A 12,547-nucleotide genomic window follows, 5' to 3' on the forward strand; every position below is an offset into this window, starting at 1 on the left:
TCTCTTTTATGTTCACTAAATTTTGCCATTAAGCGTTCATATATTTTTCTCTTTTCAATATGCTATTCATATGCCATATATAACATGATTTATACAGCAACGAATGTCATAAAGCTATGCGTTAACGTTATGGCATAAATAACATATTATCTAGCTGTTGTACTTATCTGATATTCCTAATGCATATATAATGGAATAAATAACAAATTATCTAGCTGTTATACTTATCCCATAATCCTAACGCATTTATAACGAAAAAAATAACACTTAAATTTTTTATAAAATTTTTATTAAAATGAATTATAAAATTAACAAAATTTAAATTCCAAAATGTTATCTGATTGTCCTTTGAACAGCTAACAATAATGTTTCGTTCTGCAGCAAAATGTTGTTAGAAATGTACGGCCGTTATGGGCACGTTATGACCAATGAGGCGTTGACGTCCCGCCTGTTCTACAATATCCACCACAGTTAATTCGGTATTAAGGCTGCCGCTCAATAATCGTATGCCCATATCATCGAAACGTAGGACGGACTCCACACTTTTATGCTATGCCAATGTGCATACAGATTGTTCGGGGGCACACAAGTCAAAAAACTCAAAAATTCCGTCAATGTGTATGCGATCGGGCGAGGCACGTAGTGCGGTAACTTCCTGCTTATCACGACGCAGCGTCAATGCACGTTCACCCAATCTAAAGTAAACGCAAATCAATTTCAGTTTAATTACATAAATAATTTGCAGTCCACCTCTTACCCCAAATTTCAAATAATAACATTTTCAGCAGTTGCGGCCAGTGCATATCGGCCTTCAATTTTATTATATATACAACAACATTTACATTAGATCGGCCACTATTGATAATATTAAAACTGTCTATAGGCCGATAAGCCAAGTATTGTTTCGTCAGACCCATTTAATATATTTACACGTGCACTAAAATATTAATTAAATTGAATACTATTAATATTTTTGGACGCGTGCAATCTGTCAAGAAAGCAAAACAAATGAGTGGGAATGAATACAATAGACAATAATGCAAAAATGATATCTCGCCTTCCTACTTTGACATTCAGCCAGAACCATGGCGGAACCATACAAGGTGGTATATATGTTGACATACATACAAACATAAATAAAAGTTCCATGTACTTTGTTTTTGTAAATCGATGGACTAATGTCAAAATCGTAATGCGCCGAAAGTTGATGTATCAAATCATATTAAAAAAGAACAATCAGCTGTCACCGTGCTACGACCTTGTATAGTTCCGCCATAGCCAGAACAAACTTTTTTTTGTTGTAGAGGAGATGACAGCTCAAGACTTTGCATTTGTATACGTGAATGCGTTAGGCAGTTTTTGCTGTGACCAATTGTATTTACTTCGTTCATCCCCCACAGCAGCAGCATATACAGCGTAAGAGAGCTCGCTAATTTTAGAACTCTGTTTATCTTCACGATCGCATTGTTGTTTGTCCTTTCTTTTGCATTGTGAAGCCGTATGGCCACGCATTCCACAACTAAAGCATTTGCCCTTGAACTCATTTGACTTTACATGACTTTTTGATTTTGTTTTTATTTTATTACCATTATGCGCTGATTCTCTTACACTTGTATAAACAGCTTGCGCAGAAGCTTGTTGATCTGCTTGTTGTTCCCTTCTAGCACCCTCTTCTAACAGCTTTACTTTTAAAGTACTGAAACTCGGCAATTCATCACGAGTCTCGATAGCTACCACGAAGTTTTCGTACTCGGACGGCAAACTAGATAATAGTATTATGACTTTTAGCTCTTCGTTTAACTCGATGTTCACTTCGGCTAATTTATCTACGACTTCGACAAACGAAATTAGATAAGTTGACATGCTTTGACCAGCAGACATACTGCAACTTTTTATAAAGCGAAACTTTTTGTAACGGTCCACTCGGCATATGAACAGCTCGAAGTTTCTTCCACGCTTCCACTAAAGTTTTACAAGCCTTAATATTGGTGAGTTGCGCCGGTTTTACACATAAAAAAATATTAGCTAGCGCTTTTTGATCATCTTGATCACACTTTTCTGCATTTTCATGACTGCGCTTACAATCTTCATTAACGATGCGCCATTGGTCCATATTAACCAATATGCTGCGCATTTGCATGCACCACACATCGTAGTTATTATCGCTCAGTTTTTCAATTTGCAAACTCGAATTCATTTTTGTAAAACCCGATTACTTTTAAATAACTTCACACGCGATCTGGATCCATAACCTTTGTTGGAAAGGGATTTTGTATACTTGCGTGAATGTCCGGTAAAATAAAAGAAAAGCACTTCTTAGTTCAACGATTTAACGAGGACTAAAAGATAAAATTCATGTGTACATATAGTTAACTCATCAATATATGTAATATGTGTTATTCATTATAATTATTAGAAATATGTTCCCAATAGGAAATATTAAACTTAAAATTCCAAGTTATTATTTCAACATTCCGGAATCAGTTAGGGTTCTGGTTTCGGTTTCAAATCCAATTTCGGTTTCGGCTTTAGTTTTGGTTCGGTATTCTCTCTCGTTAGTGAATCCGTGCCACTCTCGGGTTTTCGATTTTTGGTTTAAGTTTAAAATTCGGTTTGGGTTTTAATTTCACATCCAATTTAGATCTGTTTTCGGTTTCATTTCCTTTCCGGTTTCTGTTTCAGTCTGGGTTCAAGTTTTGGTTCCAGTTGCGATAGAGATTGCGGCCCTCAATTTCGTTAGAGTTCAAATTCCCACTTCGGTTTCGACTTCGGATGCAGTTAAAGTTCTGATTTTGGTTCCAGTTTGTATACAGGCTTCACTTTCGGATCCGCTCTATGCTCAGTTTTGATTCCAAATCGCGTTTAGTTTCTGGTTGTGATTTAGTCCTCAATTTCAGCTTCGGTTTTGGTATCGGTTCGGATTCAGTTACGGTTTGGGTTTCAATATCGATATACACTCCGGTCCTCAACTCGCTTCCATTATATATTTCCGCTTCAGTTTCGATCCCGAATCCAATTAAGGTTCTGGGTTTCGGTTGATTATATGTTCAGTTTCAGTTTCAAATCTGGGTTTGCCTTCAATCGCAGCTCCAGTTTTGGTTCTGGTTTTGGTATCCATTCCCGTTATCTAAGCCTTGCACACATAATTTTTGAATTAACTTAATCTGTCTCAAACTAACCCCTTTTTACAGAGCTGCGTATAAATTGGCCTTCCATTTCACAAGGGATCAATTTAAATTTTCCACTATACAAACAAGGCATCCAATTAGAAAATAGGGGAGCCAAAGCAACAATATAGAAATAAATATTCAAGTCCTTTCGCCATTGAGTGGTAAATTGAACATTAATTAGGAAATCATTTGCATATATGAAAACATACAGAAACATAAGGCAACATATGCGAACATTTAAATGTTGGGCTATAACATGGAAGATCTTTGAACATGCTGAATAATATATTTGAACGTGTGTGTGTCTAGTGAAGGCTTAATGTAAGTTAGACCGTAAAGATAAAAAACTGAAATATATTTTCGAAATACTAACTATTTTTAAAAAACTCTTTTGAAATAAACGAACAAAAAATAACTTTAAGTTGGTTGGTAGTTAACGCCAGATGTTTGAACAAAGATCTCCGAACAATATTTAAGCAAGTAATGACTGCGCTTTTAAATTGATTGCAATCAAATTTTTCGATTGAATGAAATCTACGATTGCATTTGCATTTTATTATCCCTTTTTGTTTGCAAAAAGTACAATCTACAATAAACTTACAATCAATGAAGGCAATCAATTTTACAATTTTTATGCAATCAATTAACTTAAATTAATATAAACATTTAATTTGATACAGTTGCAGTAGTAATTAATGCAATAAAAATATATTCCAAAAGTTGCTTTATTTTGCGATTGCAATCTATATTGTAATTTTTACACAATAAGTTAATTAAATGACTACAAGAAAAAATTTGGTACAGTTTTATTTCAAGATAATTAAAATATATTGCAATGTTCGCTTTATGTTAAGATTGCAAGCACTTGCGATCTACAATAAGTGTTCAATCTATGACTTCAATTAATTTTGCAGCCTGCCAATGGGAATGATTACGGCCAGCTAACTTGAATGTAATATGTGCGAAAATAACAGAGGCAGTGAAATTTTATGTCAATAAAAATATGCTGCAATTTTTGCTATATTTTTGTGATTGCAATCAATATTGTAATTTTTATACAATAAGTTAATTGAAATGACTGCAAAAAATATTTTGAAATCATTAAATATAGTAAAAATAGATTGGTTTATTTGGTAAATTTTATGATTGCAATCAGTTTTGTGAATTTCATGCAATCAAACTATTAAAATGGCAACAGCAAATAATTTGATACAGTTTATTTTCGAGATAACAAATATAGATTGAGTTATTCGGTTTATTTTGTGTTTGATCAACAATTAATGTATAATGAATGACTGCAATTAATTGTAAATTTTTTATAAAATTAGTCACATCAAATGAGTACCTACAATTAATTTGAAATACCTTCAATGTTTATTTATACAGACACATTTCAACAAAAGTAGTTTTGCAATTTTTCTGTTTTGTGATTGCAATCATTTGTGTAATTTTTATATAAGCAGTCAATTGAATTGAATACACACAAACAACTTGAAATCGTTAAATTTCCCGGTAATCAAAATAGATTGCTTTATTTGGTATATTTTATTATTGGATGGTCAATTAAAATAATTGCAAAAAATTGGTTCAAAAAATTACAATAGTTTTTAAAGATACTGTGAAGGCAAGTAAATTTGACGGCAATAAAATAAATTGCGATTTTAAACAGGTACAATTTAAATTTTTACAAGGCTTTAAAGTTTGAAGGCAGTAAAAATTAATTGCGATTTCTGGTGCTTTGAGATATTGCAATCAATTTTGTAATTTTTACGAGAAAATCGAATAAACTAACCACAAGTTAGTTTGCAATCAATATGACTACAAACAATTGAATTTAAGCAGGTACAATTTTAATTTTTACAAGGCATTTAAAGGCAACCAAAATGAATTGCAATTTGCAGTATTTTGAGATTGTAATCAATTTATTAATTTTTACCAGAAAATCAGCAAATATAGCAAAAACAAGTAAGGAAGGCTAAGTTCGGGTGTAACCGAACATTACATACTCAGTTGAGAGCTGTGGAGACAAAGTAAGGGAAAATCACCATGTTGTAAAAAGAACCTAGGGTAACTCTGGCATGTGTTTGTATGACATGTGTATCAAATGGAAGGTATTAAAGAGTATTTTAAAGGAAGTGGGCCATAGTTCTATAGATGGACGCCATTTAGGGATATCGCCATAAAGGTGGACCAGACCTGACTCTAGAATTTGTTTGTACAATATGGGTATCAAATGAAATGTGTTAATGATAATTTTAAAAGGGAGTGGGCCTAAGTTCTATAGGTGGACGCCTTTTCGAGATATCGCCATAAAGGTGGACCAGGGGTGACTCTAGAATTTATTTTGTACGATATGGGTATCAAATGAAAGGTATTAATGAGTATTTTAAAAGGGTGTGGGCCTAAGTTCTATAGATGGACGCCTTTTCGAGATATCGCCATAAAGATGGACCAGGGGTGACTCTAGAATTTGTTTGTACGATATGGGTATCAAGCGAAAGGTGTTAATGAGTATTTTAAAAGGGAGTGGGCCTTAGTTCTATATGTGGACGCCTTTTCGAGATATCGCCATAAAGGTGGACCAGGGGTGACTATAGAATTTGTTTGTACTATATGGGTATCAAATGAAAGGTGTTAATGAGTATTTTAAAAGGGAGTGGGTCTTAGTTCTATAGGTGGACGCCTTTTCGGGATATCGCCATAAAGGTGGGCCAGGGGTGACTCTAGAATTTTTTTGTACGATATGGGAATCAAATGAAAGGTGTTAATGAGTATTTTAAAAAGGATTGGGCCTTAGTTCTATATGTGGACGCATTTTCGAGATATCGCCATAAACGTGGACCAGGGGTGACTATAGAATTTGTTTGTACTATATGGGTATCAAATTAAAGGTATTAATGAGGGTTTTAAAAGGGAGTGGCCCTTAGTTGTATATGTGAAGGCGTTTTCGAGATATCGACCAAAATGTGGACCAGGGTGATCTAGAACATCATCTGTCGGGTACCGCTAGTTTATTTATATATGTAATACCACGAACAGTATTCCTTCCAAGATTCCAAGGGCTTTTGATTTCACCCTGCAAAACTTTTTCATTTTCTTCTACTTAATATGGTAGGTGTCACACCCATTTTACCAAGTTTTTTTCTAAGTTATATTTTGCGTCAATAGACCAATACAATTACCATGTTTCATCCCTTTTTTCGTATTAGGTATATAATTATGGCATTTTTTTCATTTTTCGTAATTTTCGATATCGAAAAAGTGGGCGTGTTCATAGTCGGATTTCGGCCATTTTTTACACCAATACAAAGTGAGTTCAGATAAGTACGTGAGCTGAGTTTAGTAAAGATATATCGATTTTTGCTCAAGTTATCGTGTTAACGGCCGAGCGGAAGGACTGACGGTCGACTGTGTATAAAAACTGGGCGTGGCTTCAACCGATTTCGCCCTTTTTCACAGAAAACAGTTATCGTCCTAGAATCTAAGCCTCTACCAAATTTCACAAGGATTGGTAAATTTTTTTTCGACTTATGGCATTAAAATTACCCTAGACAAATTAAATGAAAAAGGGCGGAGCCACGCCCATTTTGAAATTTTCTTTTATTTTTGTATTTTGTTGCAACATATAATTACTGGAGTTGAATGTTGACATAATTTACTTATATACTTTTCTTTTAAAATTTGAATTAAAAATTTTTTTTTTTAAAAAGTGGGCGTGGTCGTTCTCCGATTTTGCTAATTTTTATTAGCAGACATATAGTAATAAGAGTAACGTTCCTGCCAAATTTCATCATGATATCTTCAACGACTGCCAAATTACAGCTTGCAAAACTTCTAAATTACCTTCTTTTAAAAGTGGGCGGTGCCACGCCCGTTGTCCAAAATTTTACTAGTTTTCTATTCTGCGTTGCAAGTTCAACTCATGTACCAAGTTTCATCGCTTAATCCGTATTTGGTAATGAATTATCGCACTTTTTCGATTTTTCGAAATTTTCGATATCGAAAAAGTGGGCGTGGTTATTGTCCGATATCGTTTATTTTAAATAGCGATCTGAGATGAGTGCCCAGGAACCTACATACCAAATTTCATCAAGATACCTCGAAATTTACTCAAGTTATCGTGTTAACGGACAGACGGACGGACGGACGGACATGGCTCACATGGACATGGTTCGATACTGATGATTTTGATATATGGAAGTCTATATCTATCTCGATTCCTTTATACCTGTACAACCAACCGTTATCCAATCAAAGTTAATATACTCTGTGAGCTCTGCTCAACTGAGTATAAAAATCAGTTTACAATAGTTAGAATAATTTTTACAGTGACGGAAATCAATTTTGATTGAAATAAAAGCAGATTGCAATATTTGCTATTTTTCGCGATTGCAATCAATTTTGTTAAATTCATGCAATCAATTACGACTGGAAACAGACAAATCAATCCAAAATAGATGACAATAAAAAATAGGTTGCAATATTTAATATATTAAGGGATAATATATTAAGATATTGCAATCCTCCACAACATTAAAATATAGAAAGTTTACCTAATCTGGAAATAGTCGGCGATTTTCTTCTATACAGTCAAATGTGCATGAAAATATTTGTAATTTGTAGCAAATTCACATCCGTTTATTCAACTCGCTCAAAACACAGAGGAAATGAGCAAAATGTGCAAGCTTTTCCGTTCAAAATTGCACGCCCAAGCAATTCCATTTGAGCGCGTATATGTAGCCTCCTTTCCATATCCGTATGTAAAATCATGCTGGCGATTTTCGTAGTTCAAAACGAAGAGCATAATGAGTACTATCGGGCTAACTGGGTAACCATGAGAGTTTGTAGGCGTGAACGAGGAAAGCGGCTTTAAATTTGTTACAGCAATTGGATACAGTAGCATTTACACACACACACACGCACATGCACACTTAAACTTACAGTTATGTCAACTACACATCAAAGTGTGAGAGTGCACTTATTTGCATTGGCATTTGCCCCTTCAAAGCTTGGTAAAATCATAGTGCTTATGTGTTGGTATGTGGTATGTATGTATGCATATTGTATGTACTTAGCACACAATAATTGTCAGTTGCATTGCATATTGTTGAACATTGGTCGTCTGATTAGTACGTACAGATGCTACAGCTGCCGCTTGCGCTACATTCCCCAACATATTCGCCGCCGATGTACTTCATATCAACTTAACCACATGCATTTTGCTTATTCATGCCTTTAATTTGAATTTGCCGCCTGTTTGCTGTTATTTTTGGTATTGTTGTATGGTTAGCATACCAATGCAATGTGTGGAATGACTCTGACATTAAGAAGTAGACATCCGACATGACAGCTGAGTTAGTTGCTAATCTTATGAAAACAACATTCTAAATAATGGTCTAAATAACTGCGGAAATTAATTTTCATTTTGTTTCCGTTTTTAATGTTCACATCTGTGATGAAATGAGGGAGTGAATGTGCACATGAGTTGCTTTGCCTTTTCATATGGGAATTAATTAAAATAGGTCGGAATTAATCTTAGATACCATTTTTTGAATAGCGGCAAGAAAGTAATTGAGTAATTGATTAATTCATATATATATTTACTAGCCTTTACCCGCGGCCCCGTCCGCAAGGAGAAAATGAAATATATGGGCTATTGATCCTGCTTATCAAGTTATCTGTTTAAAAATTTTTTGCATTATTTTTATAATTGAGTAAAAAAAGAACTAAATGAGCTGATAACCTGATAAGATCCCCAAATGAACCCGAATTTATCCAGAAAAAGCCACGAAATGACCCCGACGCTATCGCGGACGCATCCCGAAAACCATCCAAAAATCCCCCGGAAAGGTCTCCAAAATTTCCCTGAATAGTCCCAAAAACAACGTCCCAAAAATGACAACGACACGATTCTAGACTTATCCAGAGAACCACACAGAAATCATCCCTGAAGGGTACCAAAACGATCCCGAAATAGTTCCGAAATGACCCGGAAGGGTGTCCCGACGGATCTCCAAAACCATCCAGGAAGGGTCCCTAAATTATCCCGACATAGTCCAGAAAAGTTCCGAAATGGCCGCGAGGGGATCCACGACGGATCGCGAAAACCATACAGAAATGATTGCGGAAGGGTCCCGAAATAGTCCGGAAATGACCACGATGGGATCCTGCATGGATCCAGAAATGATCCCGGAAGGGTCCCAAAACTATTCCGAAAAAGTAACAAACAAATCCCGAAATGACTCCTACGGCATACCGGACGGATCCAGAAATGATCTCGGAAGGGTCACCAAATGATCCCAAAAAGGTCCCGAAATGACCCTGATGGATCCGGCAAACCATCAATAAATGATGCCGGAAGGGTCCACAAATGGTCCCGAAATAATACAGAAAAAGTCACAAATGACCCCTAAGGGGTTCCCAAATTAACCCCGAAATAGTACCGAAAAAGTCCCGGAATTACCCTGATGGGTTCCCGTACAGATCCCGAAATCCATCCAGAAATGATGCTGGACGGGTCCCCAAATGATCCCGCATTAGCCCCGAAAACCATCCAGAAATGAACCCGTAATAGTCCAGAAGAAGTCCCGAAATGACCCTGACGGGATATCGAACGGATTCCTAAATGACCTTGACGTGATCCTGGACAGATCCCGAAATCCATCCAGACATGATTTAAGGAGGGTTCCAAAAAGATCCCGAAATAGTCCCGGAAAAGTCCAGAAATTACCCTGACGGGATCCCGGACGAATGCTGAAAACCATCTTTAAATGATCACGAATCCCGAATTGACCCGACGGGATCCCAGAAATGATGCCGGAAAGGTACTCAAATGATCACCTAATAGGCTCGAAGTGACGCTGACGGAATCAAGGACGGATATCGAAAACCATCCAGAAATGATGCCAAAACGGTCCCCAAAAGAGCCCGTATTAGCAGCGAAAAAGTCCCGAAATAACCAACGGGATCCCGGACGGATCCCCAAAACCATATACAAATTATACCGGAAGGTAGCACAAAAAATCCCGAAAAAGTCCTGAAATGCCCCCACCGGATCCCGAAAACCATCCAGAAATGAAGCTGGAAGATACCCCAAATGATCCCGAAATACTCCCGAAATGACCCCGTCGGGATCCCGGACGGTTTCCGAAAACTATCCAGAAATGATGCCGGAAAAGTCCCCAAATGATCCCCTAATAGTCCCGAAATGACCCCGTCGGGATCCCGGACAGATTCCGAAAACTATCCAGAAATTATTCCGGAAAGGTCCATAAATGATCCCCTTATAGTCCCGAAATGACGCGGACGGATCCAGAAAACCATCCCGAAATGATGCCGAAAGGGTCCCCAAATGATCTCGTATTAGTCGCGAAAAAGTCCCGAAATGACCCCGATGGGATCCAGGACGGATCCCGAAAACCAACCAGAAATAATGGCGAAAGGGTCCCCAAATGATCCCGTATTAGTCGCGCAAAAGTCCCGAAATGACCCCGACCGGATCCCCAAAACCATCCAGAAATGATGCTGGAAGATACCCTAAATGATCCCGTAATAGTCCCGAAATGACCCCAAAACCATCTAGAAATTATACCGGAAGGTACCACAAATGATACCGAAAAAGTCCTGAAATGACCACGACCGGATCCCGGACGGATCCCGAAAACCATCTAGAAATGATGCCGGAAGGTACCCCAAATCCCGAAAAAGTTCTGAAATTACCTCGACGGGATCCCGGACGGATCCCGAAAACCATCCAGAAATGATGCCGGAAGGGACCCCAAATGATCCGCAAATAGTCCCGAAATGACAATGACGAGATCCCGGACGGATCCCGAAAACCATACAGAAATGATAACGAAGGGTCCCCAAATGATCCCGTATTAGTCGCGAAAAAGTCTCGAAATGACCCCTACGGGATCCCGAAAACCATCTGGACATGATGCCGGAATTAACCCCAAATGATCTCGAAAAAGTCCTGAAATGACCCCGACCGGATCCCGAAAACCATCCAGAAATGATGCCGGAAGGGATCCCAAATGATCCCCAAATAGTCCCGAAATGACCCTGACGATATCCCGGTCGGATCCCGAAAACCATCCAGAAATGATGGCGATTGGTCCCCAAATGATCCCGTATTAGTCGCGAAAAAGTCTCGAAATGACCCCGACGGATCCCGAAAACCATCTGGAAATGATGCCGGAAGTTACCCCAAATGATCTCGAAAAAGTCCTGAAATGACCTCGACGGGATCCCGGACGAATCCCAAAAACCATCTAGAAATGATGCCGGAAGTTACCCCAAATGATGCCGAAATAGTCCCGAAATAATCCCGACAGGATCCCGGCCGAATGCCGAAAACCATCCAGAAATGATGCCGGTAGGTACCCCAAATGATCCCGAAATAGTCACGAAATGACCCTGACGGGATCCCCGACGCATCCCGAATACCATTCAGAAATGATGCCGAAAGGGTCCCCAAATGATCCCGTATTCGTCGAGAGAAAGTCCCAAAATTACCCCGATGGGATCCCGGACGGATCTTGAGAACCATCCAGGAATGATTACGGAAGGAACCCAAAATGACCCCGAAAAAATCCCGTAGTGATCCCGGAAGCCATAAAAAATTTATCTCTCAAAGGTACGCAAATGATCCCGAAAATACCCCGACGGGATGCCGGATGGATCGCGAAACCCATCCAGAAATCCCGGACGGATCCCGAAAAGCATCCACAAATGATCCCGGAAGGTTCTCGATATGACCCTAACGGGAGTACAAATAAGGTGAAGCTAATTATAAAACCATGTTAATAAGGCAGCAGGTGCGTTGGAGCGAATAAAAAGTTACAAAGAAACATACAGGTAAAGCTAATAAAAGCGTGCTAATAAAAACAATTGAAGGAGGGCGGATGGCGGGAGGAGACGGAGAGCACCACCGATCGTTTTTCCAAAATTGTTTAGATCTCCATCTGTATGAGCCAGATACCAGAAATTACTGATTTAGGAGAACATTTATATTGAGTTATAAAAATTTATAGATTTTACATCAGAGGGGTGAGAAGAGGGGAGGGGGGACGGAGGGTGTCACTGCTCATTATGTAAGCCCTCGACTTATTTGACCCATTGAGTCTGTAATTTTGGTGAAGGCCCTTGTAGATAAAGTTATAATGTGTAAAAATTATTAAAAAGTATTTGTTCGAAGGGGGTCGTGGGTTCCCTACCCCCTTTCCATGTTCGAAAAAAATTTCGCTAGTATACTATTGTCTGTGTCCCAAATTTCATCAAAATCCGTGTAGCCGTTCTGTCGTGATTCACTTACAAAGACGAAAAAATACAATAATGAAATTATAACTGCTCCTAGGGGGCGGGGATTTCCTCCC

At 38.0% G+C, this 12,547-nt stretch overlaps 1 long non-coding RNA gene across 1 annotated transcript in view; it reads right to left on the reverse strand.

Annotated features, from left to right (window-relative positions):
• Positions 1-301: 301 nt before the first annotated feature.
• The window catches only part of LOC137239537 (uncharacterized), a 48,657-nt gene continuing 36,411 nt past the window's right edge, over positions 302-12,547 (reverse strand). The window contains exons 3-4 of the long non-coding RNA XR_010949417.1: positions 758-937; positions 302-695 (exon numbers count right to left, since the gene is read on the reverse strand). This is a non-coding gene — a long non-coding RNA (uncharacterized lncRNA). The remainder of the gene's footprint in view (positions 696-757; positions 938-12,547) is intronic.

This window comes from Eurosta solidaginis, chromosome 2 (assembly GCF_040869045.1).
Source record: "Eurosta solidaginis isolate ZX-2024a chromosome 2, ASM4086904v1, whole genome shotgun sequence".
In the NCBI taxonomy this organism is placed as follows: domain Eukaryota; kingdom Metazoa; phylum Arthropoda; class Insecta; order Diptera; family Tephritidae; genus Eurosta; species Eurosta solidaginis.